This window comes from Numenius arquata, chromosome 2 (genome assembly GCF_964106895.1).
Source record: "Numenius arquata chromosome 2, bNumArq3.hap1.1, whole genome shotgun sequence".
In the NCBI taxonomy this organism is placed as follows: domain Eukaryota; kingdom Metazoa; phylum Chordata; class Aves; order Charadriiformes; family Scolopacidae; genus Numenius; species Numenius arquata.
Genome location: NC_133577.1, coordinates 130,474,014 through 130,495,482, shown reverse-complemented (window position 1 = coordinate 130,495,482; position 21,469 = coordinate 130,474,014). Strand labels below are relative to the sequence as shown.

The 21,469-nt window shown below is 45.0% G+C and overlaps 1 protein-coding gene across 1 annotated transcript in view; it reads right to left on the bottom strand.

The window, feature by feature from the left end:
* The window catches only part of EXOC4 (exocyst complex component 4), a 487,556-nt gene that overhangs the window by 131,336 nt on the left and 334,751 nt on the right, over positions 1-21,469 (bottom strand). The window lies entirely within an intron of this gene.

Here is a 21,469-nt window from a genome sequence, read left to right as displayed (position 1 = left end):
TATATATTACGCTGATCTCAAACTGTGTTATGGATGTCTATATTATGCTATATTTTTATTATGCATTATTGTTTCATCCTAGGATTCCATTCCTGCGTACGCAGAACGGCATGCCAATTCTGGGAATATTTTAACACAAAATGTTTGCCATCTCCTACTGCAAAATAGCTTTATCTGAGTGATGCCATCTGTTTAACACATCGGAGTTTCTTCTAGAAATTACCTCGTCATTTCTTTAACTTATATCTGAGGCAATGAAATTAGCCTTCCTTTCAAATTTGTATGTATCAAAATAATTAGGGATTGAGTATCAGGAGCCACAATGGATTGAGACACTCTGTCCAAAAGGGAGAAACGTGTCTGGTGTTTACGCAGCCCTCTTCATCGATGAACGTGAGTTCCTCCCCATCATTTATATTTTAATCTCACTCCTGGAAAGGCCGGGATTGTTTTTATCTGTTTTACACAGCAGCAGCAGAAACAAGTGTTTGACCTTGGATCTCCCGATATACAGAATCACAGAATCTTCATGGTTGGAAGGGACCTTTGAGATCATCGAGTCCAACCATACACACACACACACACACACACACACACACAAAAACAACCCCAACCCAACAATCTCGGGCACTAGAGCATGCCCTGAAGTGCCACATCTACACGTTTCTTAAATACCTCCAGGGATGAAAGCAACGTAGCAACACCCTCTGCGCCCTCAAAGTCAACTCTTCTTCAGTAGGAAAAGACTTTTTTCTTTTTTTTTTTTGCAATTGAGACACCTCTAACAGTTGCAGAGCGGTTAGCATTTATTAGCCATGCCTTACCGCTAACCATTTTCCCAAACACTTCAACGAGGTCCGCTTAATTGTCCGTAATTTTCCACCTCCACGTTCAGCACTCCAGAGGATGCAGCTTCCCTTCAGAGGAGTGGCTGAGGAGCTCCTGTCAATTTTAGTAGCATGATTTCTTTCAAATCTGAGCAATTTGCTCCCTAAAGCCTCTGCGGCGTCGACTCCATCCGTCTAGAGCTGACACATTTGGGCCGATGCAGTTATTGCTTCCGTGGGGGGACCCACCGGCAGTTAAGTTTGAAGACTGGCTCTCCGAAGAGAGAGGCTGCCTGGAGAGAAGTGCAAAGGAGGGCGGTTTTATTCCCTGGCTTTCGCACATCGATAAGGTGAATCGGCTTTATCAAACCGGGAAACAACGGAGTCACCCAGGAAGAGAGCAGAGAGACCACCACCGAGATGATCTTGGAAATAATAGACCTAACGTCACCCGCTTCAAGTGACAACCACCGATGCCCTTAAGGATGTTCCTTAAGGGAATGCTGTCAAGGTTGATGGGACCATATTAAACTAACTTACCATAACTTTTCACATCTGCCAATAAATTTGCCACCCTTCCCTTATAAGCTTATTTACACAGTGCTTTTGATGCACAGAATTCACAAAAAAAAAAAGTGAATTATACCATTGTGCCTCTTTCAGATGGCAAAGGAGAGGCCCACCAGCTTGAATTTGATACGAGCAACTTTGAGTGAACTGAAGGGAACAACTATTAAATGCTTTTAAAACCCAGCACGTGCTTAAAAATGGCTAAACCAACATAAATAGAAGAAGACTTTTAGAGGGAGAACGGCCACGTACGAACCAGCAGCAAACTCTTAGAGCTGAGATGTGCTGACCTACAGCAACTCCTTATCCCACAACAGCTTGATGGTGTTTCTAAGAGTTTCCTATACCAGAGACTAAATTGCTTGTTCGAGGCTGTTGCAAAGGTCGGCGCTAGCGAAAGGTGTAATCAAGAATTTTTGATTCCCAGCACCTGGCGTTAATCACCATTTCAGATCTCTCCTAAAGACCCGTGCCGTAATCTCCAGCAAACTTTACCTTGATTAGAGAGCCGAGTCCTGGCAGTTGACATGTTCTAATAGGCTTTAATTTCTTGGCATAGACAAGACAACAGCGGTTCACTGAAAACTGGTAAGAATCAAAAAATATATCCCTCTTTTACTTGATAGGAAAAATAGAGTAATCACAGATTACGGGAAAGCTCCTAGATAGCAATGACTCTGCGAGGGGGGATTTTATGAGTGCTCAGCAACACTTGTGATAAAGAACAAATGGTAAAGAGCTTAGGAAAGCAGATTTCAACTCGATATCGGGGGAAAAGTTATTAAGAATGAAACTGTGCATGGCGTGGAGGACTAGAGGATATGGATGAGAGACCTTAAGTTTGAATGTTCAAGGATAGCTTGATTAAACGATACTGGTAATGAAAAAATAGACAATTCCTGAAGTCTTCATTTAATCAAAAGATCTCAAGCAAAGGAAATGGAAGCAGAGAAAAGGTGAAGCAATATGCAGTATGGATGTCAGAGAATCTCTTACAGTAGGGAACAGCCCTAAGAGTTCATAAATTTGATACTCCAACGGTACAAGTAAGTTACCGCTTAGAAAAGCCGAGAAGAAGGATGACTGAGGGCCAATTTGCTACGACGTGCTATGGTTCAAAGATGACCTCACCATGTCTTCATCAGCCAGGATGAGTCCTAACTGCTGGAGGCCCCATATCTGCTCTGCACGTGGAGCACTCAAGACAGCCACTGTGCAGCTCCAACCTTCATCCTGCCAAGAGGAAAACCCCACTGAGGACACGACTGAGGTGCCCAAGCAAGCGTCATAAGGCTCCAGATACAGAGGTATGGCAGATGTGCTCCAAGAATCACAGGTTCACACAAAAGCACAGAATGGTGGGGGGGTTGGAAGGGACAGAGCTGTGGAGATCACCTAGTCCAACCCAACCCCCTGCCAAAGCAGGGTCACCCAGAGCAGGTTGGACAGGAACGCATCCAGGTGGGTTTGGAATGTTTCCAGAGAAGGAGACTCCACCACCTCTCTGGGCAGCCTGTTCCAGGGTTCTGGCACCCTCAAAGGAAAGAAGTTTTCCCTCATGTTCAGACAGAATTTCCTGTGTTCCAGTTTGTGTCCATTGCCCTCTGTCACTGGGCACCACTGAAAAGAGTCTGGTCTCATCCTCTTGACACCCGCCCAATTGCTCAGCATTGATGAGATCCCCCTCTAAGTCTTCTCTACTCCAGGCTAAACAGCCCTAGGTCTCTCAGCCTTTCCTCATCAGAGAAATGCTCCAGTCCCCTGAGCATCTTTGTAGCCTCCGCTGGACTCTTTCCAGTAGATCCCTGTCCTTCTTGAACTGGGGAGCCCAGAACTGGTCTCAGTACTCCAGATGTGGCCTCACCAGGGCAGAGTAGAGGGGGAGGATGACCTCCCTCGACCTGCCAACCATACTCTTTTTAATGCAGGAGACCATTGGCCTTCTTGGCCACAAGTGCACATTGCTGGTGCAATCCTGTTGGCTAGAATCCTTCTAGCATGTTCCATTGCAATAGTGATGCACCCTACGTGTTCTGTATTGGGAAGATTATTCAGAATCCCATTAGTAACTGATTAATCTAATGGAAAACACTAATTTTATGTATTTTTTAAGAGAATTAAGGACGCAAAGTCAAACACCTAAAAGTTTGGTAAAGTAAGGATTGGAGTCCCTTCTTTCACCTCAGTTTGGCCTGCTGTGCATGACACTGTGGTATAATTTTTAATTAGACAATGGTGTGCTATTGCTCTCATCAGCAGATCCTTATCCTGTCCTAGGAACAGGATGGTCGGTGTTCGGACAGCAAATGTCACAGAGTTGGGACTTTGCATCTCTCTGCCTCGTGGCTAGAGTAATACCCACCAGCAGCCAACTGTCACCTGCGTGAGTCACTTTGACACCAAGTGAGACACATCTGCCACAAAGTCCCACGGGGCTATCTGCACCGCTTCCAAACTTCAGTCTTCCTGCCTTCTCATTTCTTCATACGACTCCTGTTTGTGGGAATTTGGCCACCAGTTCTCTTATTTTCCTCGGTTCCCGATCCCACTTGTTCATCCTACTTTCCTCCTCTCTTCTTGGCACTTACATCGGGAAGCATCCTCCACCAGGCAGCTGGAGCCCAGCAGGTACAGGAGCCCAAAAACCACTGCGAGGGGAGGCAAGCCCTTGGCTCAGGAACCAGTACCTTTGCAAGGTCCTTGCCCTTGGCTCGGTCATGACCATCAGGAGCTTCAACTGCTACAATCTGGAAGCCTCTTCTGAGAGCATGAGAACTGCACTTCTTCAAAGGTGTATAACTAAGCCAAATTTGGGTGTATTTTCAGGGGAATGGCAAAAGGCGCACCCTTTACACAACAGTTCTTCTTTCCGAGAAATGTAAAATTGCAAATTCCCAGCCAAACAAAAGGTCACCACGATTTGCCAACGTGTACGATGTCTTTCTTCCTCTCGTTCTCAGAAAGAACAAGTGTTTCAGACACATTTTTCTCAAAAAAGTATCTAGCCCCAGTTGGCAATTAAAGACTAGCCAAATTACAAGAAACTGAAAATGAAGTTTTCAAAATGGGAAGTATTGGGTGGCATTGGGTGATACTAACAGATATTCTCTATTTTCTGCTTGGCAGACACATACACTCACATTCACAGTCACACACTGTGCTATTTATTTATTTAAATTTCAAATATTGCTGGTTAACTTATTCAAACGCAATTCAGTCTTTATAAAGAAGAAAACGTTTAACAGCATCTAAAAAAAAATATTCCAAGAGTACTTTCCAAAAACGTTCCCATTTTACTCATACAAGCTGTCTATGTAACTATTAAGATGTCAAAAAAAGCTATTTGACCCGTGGCTATCCCAGAGATCAATGTTTATGTCTGTGTGTGAGCTGGTGTATATGATAAGAAATCCCATTTTAGTCAACGACACGCTTATATAAAATGCATAAAAATCAAAGTGAAGAAAACTTTTTGGCATTTGGATAAAGCAGAGCATCAGGGAAGGTCTGGACATAATTCTTGAAATTGGTTTTAGACATACCTGCACGTGCGTAAATCCAAGTGACCAAAAAAACCTCAATTAAAAACCACCGCGATGGTGAAAGGCTGTGTCACTGAGCCCTTTTATACCCTACTATTTCCTTTTTACCCTCCAAAGAGTGAAATTTGAGATATAGCTCACCGTAAAAAGGGGCCATAAAGAAGGCCTTGGAGGAAGAGCTTTGATTCACTTTCCATTTGCTCCGATTATGCTACTCGAAAAAGAACCATTCAGTTGTAATTCAGTAGGATTTCTCAAGCAGTATCAACAACCGCATTTAAAATCATCTCTCACCGGCACACAAAACCTGAAGGAAAACCTATAAAGGTTAACACGCCGTGGGGTGTATTCTCTAAATGCGAGAGAATGAGCCACATGGTACAGTCAAGAGAGAAAACTCCCTTAATGCTGAGCAATTACACTTCTTTAACATAACCACCGTGTATGTCAGACCTGTAAAATGCAAAAATGCTTTCCCCGAATAAAAAGGCAGAGCGAGGTGCGCCACCACATTTTGGATAATGGTCACCGTAGATAGCCCTGGGAATCGCCTGAAATCCTTACAAGGCTCCTAAAAAGGATGTCGCTGCTCTGAAGGTCACTTTTATGAGATGTCTGGCCAGGATGGAGTTCACGAAGAGAGCAGACGGGAAAAAGCAATAGAAATCTGCATCCTATCCTGAATCCAGAACCCGCATTTTCAAAATGATGCACAATTTTAAACTTGTTTTATCCTCCTATGAAAGCATTTGAGGTGATTTGCGGCTGCAATTAAGCATTCCCCTTAGACAGGAAAGCACTTTCAGTAAAACTAAGTATCTTTTTTGTAAATGACAGTCATTTGGATTAAAAAAGAAAAAAAAGGCAAACGATTTCAGAAAATTTAATTCATTCTAACTCACAACTTAATTGGCTACGAGGACTGCCTTACCTAGGCTGAAAGTGTGTAATAAAAAGCATAAAACCTAAAAAAGCTATATGTATTGATTTAGAAACCTACAACTCTCCCCTTCCCTAGGCTTTCGTCTGCCTTCTTGTGATCAGTTGTCTTCTAAAAGAGCATTAAAAGAAACTGAAGATGTCATTGAGAGTGCATAACATCAACTACTCCTTTTCTTAATGATGATAATATTACCTGAAATTCCCTCCTCAAACAAATGAAACCACAAAAAAATTAAAATATTCTGAAAACCTTATTACAAAAACTTTTACAGACATTCAGTCCAAATTTACATTTCAGATTGTTTCATTTTTGTATGATCCTAAACTCTTCTTTTCCCTCTGTCTTAGTCATAAAACGTCCAAGTTTTTACCTGGAATGAACCTTTTGGTGAGCGTACACAAAGCAAGGAAATATCAAGAGAAGTGTGGGCAGCAGGTCGCGGGAGGTGATTCTACCCCTCTACTCTGCGCTTGTGAGACCCCACCTGGAATACTGTGTCCAGCTTTGGAGTCCTCAACACAGGAAGGACATGGACCTGCTGGAACAAGTCCAGCAGAGGGCCACGAAGATGATCAGAGGGATGGAGCACCTCCCCTATGAAGACAGGCTGAGAGAGCTGGGGTTGTTCAGCCTGGAGAAGAGAAGGCTCCGGGGAGACCTCACAGCAGCCTTCCAATATCTGAAGGGAGCCTCCAGGAGAGCCGGAGAGGGACTCTTTGTCAGGAGATGTAGTGACAGGACAAGGGGTAACGGTTTTAAATTGGAAGAGGGGAGATTTAGATTAGATATTAGGAGGAAATTCTTTACTGTGGGGGTGGTGAAGCACTGGAACAGGTTGCCCAGGGAAGCTGTGGCTGCCCCATCCCTGGAGGGGTTCAAGGCCAGGCTGGATGGGGCTTTGAGCAACCTGCTCTAGTGGAGGTGTCCCTGCCCATGGCAGGGGGGTTGGAACTCGATGATCTTTAAGGTCCCTTCCAACTCTAACCATTCTATGATTCTATGATTCTATGATCAGAAAACCTTTGAACTGGATACCGGTTATGGACAGAACGGCAGATCCCAAGCAGTTGTTCAGACTCAAGGCAATTAGAGATAAAATGTCAAGAAAGACTATAGGTTCTTGAAGGTTTGAAGACTCATTCGAACTGATATACACACGTGTAAGATCCCAGATTGTCCATTACCCATCCAGAAAGCCTTCCCACCCCAACAGCAGGCATTCTGGGAGATGGTCAACAGAAGGGACAGCTAAAGGTTTCACTGAATTTTCTCTGAATTTCACTGAATTTTTAGAGTTGGAAGGGACCATAAAGATCATCTAGTCCAACTCCCCTGCTGAAGCAGGATTGCCCAGAGCATGTCAGAGCATGTTACTCAGGACTGCATCCAGGCGGGTCTTGAAAATCTCCAAAGAAGGGGACTCCACACCCTCCCTGGGCAGCCTGTTCCAGGGCTCTGGCACCCTCACCGGAAAGAAGTTTCTTCTCATATTTGAGTGGAACCTCCTATGTTCCAGCTTGTGCCGTTGCCCCTCGTCCTCTCACTGGGAACCACTGAAAAGAGTCTGGCTCCCTCCTCCTTCAACCCACCCTTTAGATACTTAGATGACGTTCTCCTGCCAAGCCCTTTGATAACCAACAAGATACAGCTCTGATTCCTGATTTACCAGCCTCGTGATAACGTGGCCAGGCAAAGAGGATATTTCCACAACTATATGCAACCAAACTCGTATATATTTCAGTATATTCAGGTCACATAATGATCTAGTTGGAATAAAACCTACTTCTCGTCCATCCTGCAGTCTAGTCCATCCTCTGACTCCTCTCTTCTCTGTCACAGGGAGACCTACCGATGCTCCTGTACCAAAAGGCACTGACCATTGCACGCGTGGAGATTACAACAAATAAAATTATATTAAAAAAATCACTGCAGCACATAGATCAGAGGTTGGTTGTTACTGAAGACGAATCGAATAGGTGCTGAAGTAAGAGAAAGCACATTATTTTTCATAAAAACTTAACTACAGAGAATTATTTTGGTTATGTTATCAGTTACCCCAGGATTGATGTTTCACTGAGGAACATGCTGCTGATAAATATTGTGGCTCTATGCAAGACAATAGAGCTGCTTGGGTACGAACTAAGTCCAAAGGGAGCTGTATGCAGGGCACAATAGCAGGAATAAAGGTTTAAGCTCTTCTCTAGGTGAGCCAAAATGTGAATAAAATTATAATTATCATAAGAAAGTGTAAACAGTTCTGGGACACTCAATGGAGATTTAGCTACACCAAGTGCATTGAAAATCTTAGCAAAACCAGACCAGAAAATCAGCAAGCATCAGACCAAAAGCATTAATTTTCTGCTATTTTGGAATATTATACGGAATAGAAAACATCCAGGAAGGTAACGACTATGGAAAATGAGTACTGTTAAGAGAAAACACCAAATTTTGGGCCTTTTTCACTAAAATATGAAGGTTTCAGCTCAACACAAATAACTGTACCAGCCAGACTGTCCACAACACCAAACTGAGTTTGATGGGCTGTTTCGGGCAAATGGCCGGATTCTACTGACCGTTCCCATCACTTCAGTCCCTCCCTTATACAAGCAGAAATCCCCGATCGAAAAAAGCTCAAGACTACGTGATACAGCTCTTTTCGTTAGTGTAAATGCTTCTGACTATGTCCCCACAGAGCCGACAGCTTTAGCACTGGAAGATGAAAGAGTCCAGAACTTCTTTTTTTTTTTTTTTTTTTTTAACAGTAGCTCAAAAATACGAGCTTTAAAGAATTGATTTCTATGTTATAGTTGCTCATCCATGAGATTGAGGTAAGAAATACCTCCTTCCCATGCAGGTGTAATATAAAAATAAGTTTTTTGTTCCCTCTGAGGCACTTCAAACACCACACACACTCAGAAAAAAATTAAATTATAATTTAGCTATCACCCTGTGCTAAAAATATTGCTTATTTAATGCAACCTATCACCTGAAGAACACAACTTTCTGACTTAATGGCACTATCTCAGGACAGACCAGATGTAATTTATTCTGTTGTCTCCAGAGGGGAATATTGGCTAGTATTTGGACCACAAGAAGTCGAGCCAGAACTAATTAGATCTAAAGCTTCATAACGTATAGAAATCTGTATCTCATACCCTACAGGGCAGACTCCTCTCACCGAGCCAGAACCATGAGCAGCGTCAGCAGAACCACAGTGTTTTTTTCTTGGGGAGGTCGAACCTTGGAGGCAAATTTTAATGTGCTAATTACCACCTTTTCAACTGCATGATTCGAACAGCACCCCACATTTCCATCCTCTTCCTCATGGCCTCGAAACTGCTTTGATTTGTTTTTGGGATTGCTGTTGTAGCTGAACACCTTCACTACAACCCACCAGCAAGGGCATGGATGAAAACATCCTTCTGCTCAGATCCAGCCACCAGTAGAGGTGATGTGGGTGCACCACCACAAAGCCCCTTCCTCGCTTTCCATTCTTCATCTTGTCAGGGGTAAATCTCATCTACAGGAGCAACGATTTCCTCAACGAAGCCGGCACAAGGGAATTCATGCAACACAAACACTAGGAAGAGCCCACCCGATGGAAGGTTTCTGGCGCGGTGGTTGGACTGATGCTCATGTCTCGTGGTCTCTATCCTCTCATCTCTTGCGAGGGCATGAGTGAGCTTGAGGAAGCGGCTGCATTTCCACCTGCTGCCAAACCTCAGCTAATCACCAGGCATGATTTTTCCAAAAAGTGGTAAATCTGAGCGAGGAATAACCCAGAGTTTTGTGACCCTCGCGGAGAAATATGACTTTCAAAATGAACGAAACGGCACAACTCGGAGTCGTTACTGTGAAACGAAGGCTATGAAATGCATATCAACATCACAGTCCTGGGCAAAACATGGCAGAATACACGTACAAACCACTGGAACGGGGCTACGTTAATTAAGGAGCAGAATCTGGGTAGGTTTTGAGCCTAGTTGTAAATTTGTTAAGGCATTAGTCTGCAAAGTTAAAAACCAATCCGTTGGCCTGTGAATTTACAGCACCAAAAATCTAACTTTATTCTTTTTCTACCTCTAGACACCGTTCTTGCAAAGATGTTATTTCGCTTTCTGCAGATGAAACAGAGCAATTACCAGCATCACAAATCTGCATATAGCTTTTATACGTCTGGAAGAGCCACAAGCAGCTCCCTCTGCGAGCAGATGCGGTACAGCTGCTCCCCTTTGAAGGTAGGCAAAGGAAGAGTAACTCAAGTGTGAATCACATCAGCTCGTTCCGTTAATGAGGACGCGCCCAAAATACAAATCACGGAGTGCTACAGTGAAAACACCATGAGCTGGAGCTGTGGCGGCAGTTGCTGGTGGAGGTCTTGGGGATTTAGACCCCTCCCAAGGAGCTCCGCACATGATGCGACTGGTCCGCTTCAGACCAAAGTGGCATCTCTATGTGGTATGGAGAGACGTGCTCCAAGGTTGGCTTATCAGCTGAGCTGTGTAAGTGGTTGGACATGTCCTTATCCCTGTTGTGATCTGGAAGTATAGCCTACAACCCATGGCTTACCTGGCATCCAGAAAGGGCCAGGAACATGTGGTTGGTAAGTCCTAAGTCTCTGTCACTTGGTTGTTGCAAACGTACACCCAGATATGGAATTCACTGCCAGTCCTCTCCTCACTGTGCCCTGTCCTGATGCTGACGGTCCTTCATCCGCTTTCCGTAACATTTTCCCACCCATGCTGCCTCTCTGCGATGAGGCTTAAAAAGTGATGATTAAGATTGCTCTAGCTTGCTTTGCACTGCATCACTTTTTATTACTGAGGCAGAATGACTGCTAGACATTTTGATTATTTGTAATGAACAGCAAGCAAGGATCCTAACTATGGGCGAAAACACATCTGGGGCATGGCTGAACTCTGACTCAGCACCAACCTAAAACACATTTTAAGCACTAGAAGCATTTAACAAGCGTGAGAAGTCAATGCTTTCTAACAAACACTGAGTAAAGAGAAGACTTGCCTGTCTTTTACAACCAAAATGCAGCTCCTGTTTGGGCTCTTCATAGAATCATATAGGTTGAAAAGGACCTTTAGATCATCGAGTCCAACCATTAACCCAACACTGACAAAAACCATCACTAACCCATGTCCCTCAGCACCACGTCTGCCCAGTTTTTAAATCCCTCCAGGGATGGTGACTCCACCATTTCCTTGGGCAGCCTCTTCCAAGCCTTGATAACCCTTTCGGTGAAGAAACTGTTCCTAATAACCAGTCTAAACCTCCCCTGGTGCAACTTGAGGTCATTTCCTCTTGTCCTGTGGCCTGTGACTTGGGAGAAGAGACCGACCCCCCCTGGCTACACCCTCCTTTCAGGGAGTTGTAGAGAGCGAGAAGGTCTCCCCTCAGCCTCCTTTTCTCCAGGCTGAACACCCCCAGCTCCCTCAGCTGCTCCTCACAAGACTTGTGCTCCAGACCCCTCACCAGCTCCGTTGCCCTTCTCTGGACCCGTTCCAGAACCTCAATGTTTTTCTTGGAGTGAGGGACCCAAAACTGGACACAGCCCTTGAGGTGGGGCCTCACCAGTGCCCAGTACAGGGGGACAATCACTGCCTTACTCCTGCTGGCCACACTGTTCCTGACACAGGCCAGGATGCTGTTTGCCTTCTTGGCCACCTGGGCACACTGCTGGTTCATGTTCAGCCGACAGTTGACCAATACCCCCAGGTCCTTTTCCACCACACAGTTTTCCAGCCACTCTTCCCCAAGCCGGTAGCGCTGCATGCGGTTGTTGTGACCCAAGTGCAGGACCCGGCACTTGGTGTTGTTGAACCTCAGATCACTGGCCTCAGCCAAATGAAGCCTCATCTTCATTTCCTTCTGAACTCCCAACCCATAAAAATACTGGGAAGATACGGGGCTTTGGAGTAATTTATTTATCTTAAAAGGTGTACATCTCATCAGAGAAAACCATAAACTCACACCTTCTCTCTGAAAGCACCTCAGCATAAAGTGGACAACGGTGCCTTTAGTGCACATAGCACAGTATGGGATGTTAAGGCAACGTACTGTCAGTAGCTCCTTGCAAGAGTCGTCCCTTGGTGTTGGCCTTTCATCCTCCTACGGCAGATCAAACCTGAAAAACTAGAGCTTTGTTCAGATCCTTAAGACCCTCCATACCATACTTGTTAAGAAACGGGTTTTCACTCTGCACCACCGAGACAAAAGCCTCCTCAGATGTCCCGGGTGAGCAGCGGGTTGTGTTTGCTCCCCTCCTCGAGGCTGCATTTCGGCAGAGCTCAGTGCGTGGCTGTGCATGTGTGTAGCTACACACGCCAGCGTGTACTGCCCTCTCCTGTCAGCCCAACCTGCACGGGTGCTTTTGAGAGCTGACTTCCATTGTTATCCTGCTCACCCCCTGCAGACTCCTGACTGCGCTACGAGGCCGCTGAGTTCATTTTGAGAGCAAAATATAAAACAGCTTTATTCCCTATATGCCACGAACCTCTTTTTAATCCTTTGAGCAGGTGCAGGTTCTTTACAACGCGAGGCTGGAAGCAGGAAGGCTGTGGTCAAATGTTTTTGTCTCTTCCAAATTCATTGAGGAACTTTTTGGGGCTGTTTGGGTATAAAGAGCCTTATTTTCCTCATTTCTGCCACAAGCAAGGAACGTTTGCAAAGGAAGAGATCCTCCAAGCTGCAGAAGGGTAGGGTATCATTAAGATGCCAACGAACCCCAACTGTGCACATCCAAGGAGGAGGAAAATATAAAATGCTGCACCTCCAGCGAATGCCGATGGCAGAGCTCAGCAGCCACGGCAACATGTTTCACATTCAGCCTGAAACCCAGCTTTGAGGAGCTACTACTTTATCATTTGTCGTTAAAACAAACAAACAAACAAACAAATATATGTTTTAAGTTTATACTGAACTGAGCAAACACAGCTGCTATAACCAGCCACCCCTTTGCTCTTCCGAAGGTGCACCATCAAATCTCTCTCCTCCAGTCCCTGAAACTGTAAGCTTCTAGCCCAAAACAACACCAACGTTGAGCAAAGCCTGCCAGTGGCCTCAAAGTTACAAGATTGCTTCATGATGGAGATGATAATCCAAAATGACCACTGAAGTAAATTACCCACTGTCGATCCACTTGTAATTTAAATCCAATCCTGCAGAAGCCAGAAGATAAATGTACTAACCCTGGTCAATCAATCTCTCTCTCTTTCTCTCTCTCTCGAAGTTGGGTGATGTATTTATTTTACGTGAACCCAGGGCACGTGGATGCTTAGAGGGCACTTTCTGCCCAGCTCTGACCATGAGATGAAGTGAAACCTGTAGGATTTCACTGAATTTCACTGAATTTTTAGAGTTGGAAGGGACCATAAAGATCATCTAGTCCAACTCCCCTGCTGAAGCAGGATTGCCCAGAGCATGTCAGAGCATGTTACTCGGGACTGCATCCAGGTGGGTCTTGAAAATCTCCAAAGAAGGGGACTCCACACCCTCCCTGGGCAGCCTGTTCCAGGGCTCTGGCACCCTCACTGTGAAGAATTTTCTTCTCATATTTGAGTGGAACTTCCCATGTTCCAGCTTGTGCCCGTTGCCCCTCGTCCTCTCACTGGGAACCACTGAAAAGAGTCTGGCTCCCTCCTCCTTCAACCCACCCTTTAGATACTTGTGAGGATTGATAAGGTCTCCCCTCAGCCTTCTCTTCTCCAGGCTAAAGAGCCCCTCAGCTCTCTCAGCCTTTCTTCATAAGGGAGATGCTCCAATCCTTGAATCATCCTCGTTGCCCTTCGCTGGACTCTCTCCAGTAGTTCCCTGTCCCTCTTGACAAGGGAGAAGGACCCCACCACTTCTCCTGTTTCTAACTTACTACAGGAGTAAGGGCAATGCTTTACTCCCCATGACACTACAACAGGTAACGAGACTTCACTTCTACCATGCAGAAAATGCATACAGCCTTGTTTAAAAAGCATTATAATTTTAAATAATCTTGACAGTCAATTCCAAATGAATTCCTGCCTATCGCATAGAAATACTGGGGGGTTTCATTAAATGCATATAAAACACTTTAGCATCGATAAGGGTGTTATCAGAACCATGGTATAACGTCATCCCATCACACAAAGTGATCTGAAATACGGAGTTCACTAACTTGAGCTTTTCGCATTATTAAATCCTATTTCTTTAATGCCATAACATTCAGTTTGTCGGCCACCACTGAAATGTAATGATGCCCCCCTCAACTTCCCATTCTCTCCTCAGCACAACAGCTTTGTAAAAATTAACTTATTATTCATATTATTTTTAAATCTGATCTGGCGGCACATTCTTCGTGCTCAAACCCCACAGCTCTCAATCTGGCCCCTGTAAAAAGTAACATATGCTGACTATAAATCTTTAAAATGGCTCTATTAATAGAGTGGCTGTGGTGACAGCTTTATAAATGGGCACCATCTTTATGCAAACTGTTTTTTATTAGATTGTGTTATAATGATTTGTAATACGAACGCAAGGATGGCTTCGGAGCGGACGGTGGCGAGGAACAACCCCGACCAGCCAGCAGTTTCCGAGCCCGTGAATTTGGTGTGGCAGATTGTGCGCGCTTACAACAACAGGCGCTATCAGATTAGCTCTGCTACACCTCTCCGCTCCTCTGCTTTTCCCATTCAGGCAGCAAACAGCCTAATAACTGCCTCTGTGTCCGTCAATCCAATTACTTCCCATTTGCTGTGTGCTGACACTCCATTAAATAAGCGGACAGATGGCGCGATCTTTCATTATCATCCAGCTGACTGATTAGCCTCCGGTGTGCGGACAAAGGATATGGCCGAATCAGGGGTTACTGCAAAAAACACACTGGGGCAAATAAAAAGCCCAATCCAACAGATCATAACTCCAGGGCCCATTCAGGGACATCCTGGATTATCTGGGCTTGATGGAGCTACTGCCTCCAGGATAATGTAAGGCCAAGTTTAAATGTTCTGCTATAGATACCTAACTTAGGCGTCGCAGCACTGTGGCATCTACAGTGAAGAGCTGATGAGAGGTCATGGCTGTCCTCTCTGCAGCAGTTGTCTTTCCTTTTAGCCAATGTGGAGAAATGGCCAGGAGTCCCTGTTCAACCACCAGTTGCAGGATGGTTGCATCCCACAGCCCTGTGTCCTTGCAAGTTCCATGGACAGCCCTTCTCTCTTCACACTTCTAGACCACTTCTATTTTACAGGAGGAAATCAGACACTGTCACCCCAGAAATTTGTGGCAGAGCTTAAAGTCCCTCTATCCCATTCAATGTCAAGTTCATCCCTTAAGCCTCCTTTCCACATTTTAATCCTGTACCCAAAGGTGTCAAAGATAAGGCCCTGAAACACATCAGATGGAGTAGAACAACATAGATCCTAGATCATTTCTGAATACCTCATTACCTGACTTGGGAATCTGGATGTGACAATATTTGGCTAATCACAGAATCACAGAATGATATGGGGTTGGAAGGGACCTCTGGAGATCATCTAGTCCAACCCCCCTGCCTAAGCAGGTCCACCCAGAGCAGGTTGCACAGGAATGCATCCAGGTGGATTATGAACGTCTCCAGAGAAGGAGACTCCACCACCTCTCTGGGCAGCCTGTTCCAGGGCTCTGGCACCCTCAAAGTGAAGAAGTTCCTCCTCATGTTGAGATGGAACTTCTTATGTTCAAGTTTGTGCTCATTTCCTTTTGTCCTGTCACTGGGCACCACTGAAGAGAGACTGGCCCCATCCTCATGACACTACCCTTTAAGTATTTATCAAGGAGGTGTTTCAGTAAGAGCCAAATACACCAGTGGAGAAAGTCTACTCACACACCATAGAATATTGTGCTGCTGAGTTACAGCTATTTGCACAGGAAGGCAATGATCTTGTATATAAATAGCCGCCAGCGTAAAGATACTGCACTTTGGAGATCGAGATTACAAATCAAGCCAGGCAACGTTAAGCTTCACGCAGTTCCAACCTAATCACATTCATTAGTAAGTTGGCAGAAAAACTTAACTCAATTGGGGCATGCTAATATTCCTATTTAGGAAGGCAAGAAAAAGTGATCAAAGAACCAGCTGTGCTCCAGGCTCTAGTCATTAATACACACACACCTTGTCTACAGAACCAGAGCTGCAGAAAAAGAAATGACCCGAAGTTTATCGTACATCCTTGAAGATATTTATGGCAGGCAAATTACACCATAATTTCAGTAGTCACCACTATTTCTCTGGAGGGCTGAGATGAAGCCTCTAGAATTACCCTCCAGAATATGTGAATTGCCTCCAACCATCCACTTCATCCAGCATCCAGATAATAACTGATCATAGAATCACAGAATGGTTAGAGTTGGAAGGGACCTTAGAGATTATCAAGTTCCAACCCCCCTGCCATGGGCAGGGACACCTCCACTAGAGCAGGTTGCTCAAAGCCCCATCCAGCCTGGCCTTGAACACCTCCAGGGATGGGGCAGCCACAACTTCCCTGGGAAACCTGTTCCAGTGCTTCACTATCCCCACAGCAAAGAATTTCCTCCTAATATCTAATCTAAATCTCCCCTCTTCCAATTTAAAACCGTTACCCCTTCTCCTGTCACTGCATCTCCTGACAAAGAGTCCCTCTCCGGCTCTCCTGGAGGCTCCCTTCAGATATTGGAAGGCTGCTCTGAGGTCTCCCCGGAGCCTTCTCTTCTTCAGGCTGAACATCCCCAGCTCTCTCAGCCTGTCTTCACAGGGGAGGTGCTCCAGCCCTCTGATCTTCTTCGTGGCCCTCCGCTGGACTTGTTCCAGCAGGTCCCTGTCCTTCCTGTGTTGAGGACTCCAAAGCTGGACACAGTATTCCAGGTGGGGTCTCACGAGCGCAGAATAGAGGGGTAGAGTCACCTCCCTCGCCCTGCTGGCCACACTTCTCTTGAGGCAGCTCAGGATGGGATTGGCATGCGGTTGATGATTAAGAGGAAAATGGATTTGTATCATAACAGACCTGAGCAATGATGCTGTGCTACCGGAGGCAGAAATTTGGACAAATTGGGTGCTGTACCTTCACTAAGGACCTCATTCCTCTCCTCAAGAAAGCAAGGTAACTTGCGCCAATGTCCTCAGCGGTTTCCAACAACAGGAGTTACTTTCTTCCAAATTAAGCTAATTCCCTCAGTAGTTCCATCCATGTCGTCCAATGTACGACATTTTTATCAACTCCTGGTCTTAAAAATTGAAAGAAAGAATTGAAACAAAGATGATGTCTTCTGCCCGGAGAGCTGGTTTCTGTCCACAGAGCGATCCTTATAAAACACACATAATTTATTAGCCTAATAAAGTGAGTGAAGTTGCCGTAAAACACAGCATAAACATATAAGGGCTGCATTGTCATCAGGAAAACTATTTTCTGACCCCGGTAAAGTCATTTTATGTTCCCACGTGTGTCAGTTTTATTATCCTATAATTACTTTGCACAGATGATGCGCACTACATTAGGAGCAGCGTTCGGTTCTGTAAACATATAATTGTATAAAAACGGGGCTGTAAGAACAGTCCAAGGCACACTACGACTCCTGAGTACAGACTATCAGATCCAAAGACCCATGGTTTAGAGCGGGAGAAAATTCTCTTTAGACCCAGGCGCAGAACAGGAGAATTGGATGCAGCAGATCGATGGGGCATGTTCCTTACCAAGATCAAGCTGGAAGAGGCCGGTACTTACTGAGGTTGTAGGGCCTTTCTATCCCACAATGTGGAACACAAACTAATGGTGACTCTACGGATGGCTTCATCCTCCATAAATCAATGCTTGCAAAGACAGAGGTTCAACCATTTTTGATGGCATAAGGTGATGGGAATTTGTTTCCCTGCATCTGGAGGGGGTCCAGAGAAGGGCAACGGAGCTGGTGAGGGGTCTGGAGCACAAGTCTTGTGAGGAGCGGCTGAGGGAGCTGGGGGTGTTCAGCCTGGAGAAAAGGAGGCTGCGGGGAGACCTTCTCGCTCTCTACAACTCCCTGAAAGGAGGGTGTAGAGAAGGTGGGATTGATCTCTTCTCCCAAGTCACAGGCAATAGGACAAAAGGAAATGGCCTCAAGTTGCGCCACGAGAGGTTCAGATTGGATATTAGGAACAATTTTTACACGGAAAGGGTTATTAAGCCTTGGAATGGGCTGCCCAGGGAAGTGGTTGAGGCACCATCCCTGGAGGTTTTCAGAAGACAGGTTGACATAGCGCTTAGAGACATAGTTTAGTAATATGGGGGGTGGGGGAGAGGGTGGTTGTCTGGTTTTCTTTTGGTTTTTTATCAGAGTTAGGTTGATGGTTGGACTAGATGATCTTAAAGGTCCCATCCAACCTAGATGATTCTATGATTCTATCTGTGAGATCTCCGGTGACGTTATGGACTGAAAGAGGAACTCTCCTCCGAAACACACATAAAATTACAGCAAGGATGGGGAAACTCCCGTTTACGACTGTGTGGGAATTACACTAATTAAGGATATGTAACAGATGGGCTGATAGAACAGGCTTTCATCCACGGTCATCCCACCCTGCCCTGCCAGCCAGCACCGCTCCAGTTGAAATGGGATGGCAGCTTCCTGGGATCCCATCTTCCCAGCCTGAAAGCGTTCTGTGATGGGTTGTGGTGTTACACTCGAAATCTTATTATGTGCAAAAGGGACACACCACACGCACAGAGCCAGGAAGCTGTTAGCTTAATTAACTCTTAACCATCTATCGAAATACAGCAAAGAGCTCTTATTAGTCCAGTTACAGTAACGCTAACACAGAGTCAGCACCAAGCTTGAGGTCTTCTGCTGGGGATGGCAAAAACCCCACATATTTTATTGGGCTACAAGGATATTTCTTACAGCAAAAGGGGCAGGAGTTCTCCCAGTCTGAATTCAAAAGTCAGCCTGTAAATAAAGCCTGGTGTTTGTGTTTATATTCCTCCAAGGCACGACAAACCCCAGAGCAAGTCCTGAAGATGAAATAGGTGGAAATAAATACTGAGAACCATGTAGATATCATGCAGCAGCAATCTTACAAAATATGAATGCTTTTCTGATATAAAATCACACCTTTGTGGCTACCTGCATTGTAAATTGTGCTCAGTTTCTTTACTTCCTCTTCTTGCAACTCTCACATTGTTTTAATTATCAAAAAATCGATAAAAATGTGAGTACAACTGTGGGAAAAACAGCACTGCAGATTCCGCAGCTTCATGGAAAGGATGGATGTTGCAGCAGTTTTATTTTGGATTTTTTCCACGAATTTTATTTTCCGGCATTGTAAAAACTGCACCAGGAATCAGGATCCTAATACTTGTCCTAACTCAGCCAGCCTGTGTAAATCATTGTAGTCCTCTCCATTTCATCTTCTTCCTCTAACAATATGAATAGTGCTTGAACGCTGTGAATAATTTATTATTATTCCAAATTTATTATTATGCCAAATTTATACCTGTAAAGAAATACATTTTCAGAATATATTGATTTTTAGGTGTCATGTACAAGACAACTTAAAGGAGCCCTAATTCAGAAAGTACCTAAAATTTGCTTTTGGGGAATGAAGCTTTCTGGGCAAAACATCATCAATTAAAATGCCCCGAATCACCACTTGCAGTTGAAAATGTGTATGTTAAAGCATTCTGATGGTGAAAAATGGAAAGCTGGTTTCGAAAAGATGGCATTTGTCCTTCATCCTCTGCAGCCATAATCTTACCGTACTGCAAAAATACCCAGGAATTTATTCTTATACCCCAAAGAGCCACATTATCAGCATTGATAATTAGGTTCCTCTCTATCCCAGTACAACTGGAAAGATAAGAAACTTTCCCAACATCCCTGTGCCAGCACACATCACCTGTGACCCAGAGAGGACACCTTTTGGGTGAACATGTACTGTCAGTCTCCAGGAACGTTTAGTCCATGGACGTTCCTGCTAAAACTCTCAAGCGGGGGCAGATGCAGTCTCAGAGATGCATAAACCCAAGCCTTTGTGCTTCTCCAGTGCTGCCTTGATTGGATTCCTTATGTCCATACTGGAAAACATATTTCTTCTGCCTGGAAATCTTGGTTTCCACCCCTGTCCCCAAGCACCCGTGGCTGCTGTTGCCTGATCTAGCAAAATACAGTGGACAAGGTGGGATTGCAGTCACTGCAGAGGAGCAAAATCTGATTTAAGAGCTGCGTTAGCAAAACACTCGTTATTTAGCCCGTTGGCCAAAAAGCCTCATAACATGCAAAGTCTGGTGTTGTTGGTCCTTCAGCACGTGGAGAGACAGTAAAGAAGAAGGAGGGAATGGAGCAGAAGACAGGAACTTGTGTCAGCAGCTGTACGCTACACTGAAGCATTAACTTAACTCTGAAATATTCATGTAAACACAGAAAAAAGAGATCACAGAATCATAGAATGTTTTGGGTTGGAAGGGACCTCTAAAGGGACCTCTTCTCCCAGGTAACAGGCGATAGGACAAGAAGAAACGGCCTCAAGTTGCACCAGGGGAGGTTTAGGATGGATATTAGGAAAAATTTCTTCACCGAAAGGGTTGTCAAGCCCTGGAAGAGGCTGACCAGGAGCGGGCAAGTGGTGGAGTCACCATCCCTGGAGGTATTTAAAAGCTGGGCAGACGTAGTGCTGAGGGACATGGTTTAGTGGTGGTTTTGTCAGTGTTAGGTTGAAGGTTGGACTTGATGGTCTGAAAGGTCCCCTCCAACCCAGACAAATTCTATGATTCTACTTCCAACCTCACTGCTGCGCTAGTGGGGACAGACGAGTGCTGTCCCTGTGCTAGTGAGACTCCAGATACCTCAGAAGGTCAAGGTCGCATCTGGCTAGTCCTGGTACATCATCGGGGACCACAGCCCCTTCATCGCCTCCTGTCCTCCCACCCCCTTGCTAAAGCCACGGCGTCAAAGCATCGCTTAGTTACCCACAACTTGCTTCTGAGTTATCTTGGACCTAGAAGGGCACTGACTAAAATGCTGATTGCAGAGCAGCTTTCAATTTTTCAGGACTCTGGTTCCTTATGAATACAGAGAATTTTACGCAAAGAAAAGCTGAAAGACGCCTTTTTTCATCCCACTGACATGAGTTAATTCCAGGTGAAGGTGTACGGAGGGGAGAGCTCTTTCTCACCGTTTCCTTTCAGATTAGTGGAACCACTTCGGTTCTGGGAAGGGGATGTGTCCACACACTAAATTAGTTTTTGTCCATTTAAAAACCAGAATGATGTCTCCAAAGCTAAACAACTGGATGACGTTTGGTCTGTGCGAAGTAGCACAGCCCCAAAAAAAGCAAGTAGGTGTTGGCCCAAACTGAAGTCCACTAGGAGAGAACGCGAACAATGGTTGCAGCATCTAAAACATGATCCAATGTTAGAACCTTACTATTTTCATAAGCAAAACAAGCAAAAAAAGAAAAAAAAACAGTGCAAGAACACACTCCTGTAGTCTGCCACACCTGCTACAGGCTCCCAGATGATGAGGGGCCTGGAGCATCTCTCTTATGAGGAAAGGCTGAGGGACTTGGGTCTTCTTAATCTGGAGAAGACTGAGGGGGGATCTTGTCAATGCTTATAAATACTTAA